Source organism: Triticum aestivum, unplaced genomic scaffold (assembly GCF_018294505.1).
Source record: "Triticum aestivum cultivar Chinese Spring unplaced genomic scaffold, IWGSC CS RefSeq v2.1 scaffold299283, whole genome shotgun sequence".
Lineage (NCBI taxonomy): Eukaryota > Viridiplantae > Streptophyta > Magnoliopsida > Poales > Poaceae > Triticum > Triticum aestivum.
The window spans coordinates 1-1,869 of record NW_025255984.1 but is presented as its reverse complement, the minus strand read 5'-3'; the positions used below and the strand labels follow the sequence as shown (position 1 = coordinate 1,869).

The window sequence follows — 1,869 nt, the reverse complement described above, 5'->3', positions numbered from 1 at the left end:
ATGAAGCCGTTCAGAACACATTCATTCATTCACAGCCAATACAAGGCATTGTATTCAGCAGAATAGCATGTGATGGACTAAAACTACAAGGCACATCAGAAAAAATTTATGAGCTAAAAACTACAAGCCACTATGATATCGGTCATCATTAAACTGCATTTCTCACAAAACCTAAGACTAAACTTGGTAGCAAGAGGAACCCAGCGCGACGCCAAATATACACTGAGATGGAGAACACAGCGCTTCTTTCCGGCCACCTGAGTCTTCGTCGCAATTGGCATGGATATCAACACTAGTTCACCGGTTCAATACCACCGGCCTCCGACACTTGAACCAGCCAACAGGCACTTTTATGATGCATCATCGGCTATAACAATCAGCGCTTTCAAAGACCAAGCAGCGCCAGAACCTCCATCGGTCAGTCTTCTCGCTCCGTCCGCCCTACAGGAGATCAAACTTCCAGCAGCAAAATGACCTTCCTACCCCTGCTCGACATGCACACGCCGCCGGGGAGGTACGCGAAACCCTGGACACAACAAGAGTTTCAAACTTTCAATCTTGTTACAAACAGCCGGAGCCCAGAGGCGAGTCTGCAATTCATTCAGAGCGGTGGCTGGCCACGTACCTGATGCATGATCTTGGGAAACCTGGAGAGCAATCAGCATCGCCTCCGACATGTCGAGGCCGACTTGATTAGCGAAGCTGAACACAGGAGCAGCCTAAAATTGTTGCAAGCCAAATATTTTTTTTGTTAGGCCCACACAATGCCAGAGTGAATATATGTGACGTGGCAAAATGATCAAGAACACAACCGACCTTCAGGGAACAGCAAATGATTGAATCTGAGTCCTGCCGCAACGCTTTCAGGGAAGCGTCCGCACTCTGAGAGTCCGTGCAAAGGAGTTCCGCTCCAGTGTGAAACCTGGAAGTTGTCCACACAACCAAATTACTTCTCTATTGCGATACCATGGAATAGCACAGGCAGTGCTACTAAGACGAAATGACAACCATCTTCCGAATAGAAAAAAACTGTAGCTCTCTGCACCGTTTCACCTTGCAAGCATGGGAGCATCAGGAGATCCTGGAGGGTTCTTCATTTCACTCTGTCCACTAGGACCAGAAGGGGCTACTGCCATGGCCACTCTCTGCACCGTGCCACCACAGTCCTCACATACTCCCTCGCCACTGCCGCAACACTCTCTCGAAGGTGTTTCTCATACGAGAACTGGAAAGCACTGGTAAGTACTCATCTTCTATTGCCGGATGCATCACTAGGAGCACACCAGGTCTAACCTTAACCTCAAGAGTAGATGCAAGGTCTGGTGTACGTGTTGCTGATGGTGCATCCTGCAGTTTTAAGTGCATGACCTATTGTTTAGTGTTAAACAGTGGGCAAGATAAATGCTGCCAGTGCAAACTATACTAACCGTCTTGGCATCAAGTGGTATCACGTGGAAGCCCGACAGTAGCAGTGGAGCATTATCAGCGAACGATTCATCAAGCTGCGCACATGCACCGGCAGCATTTTATTCAACACCGCTGCATAACTGACATAGACGATACATATTTATAAGGCCGATGTAACAAATAAAATTAAAATGATGCAAACTAGCTGATGCTGGCTCAAAGGATACCAGCAGAAGATGCATATCTCTTGATAGAACAACTTCATCATGACAGACTGTGTCCCTCAAGTCTAATAACCATCAATAACTAGCAATTTAAAAGGGTAGTTTGATGGACAAGACATGATAATAACTACTCCCTCCGTCCCATAATATGAGATCTTATTACATCCAATATATGGGACGGAGGGAGTAGTTACAAGCATGTGGAATCAAAATCATCAGCCAAGACAGGTGCATACAC

The 1,869-nt window shown here is 46.5% G+C and overlaps 1 pseudogene; it reads right to left on the bottom strand.

Annotated features, from left to right (window-relative positions):
* Nucleotides 1-451: 451 nt before the first annotated feature.
* LOC123177574 (homeobox-leucine zipper protein HOX32-like) lies at nt 452-1,713 on the bottom strand (annotated as a pseudogene).
* Nucleotides 1,714-1,869: the final 156 nt, after the last annotated feature.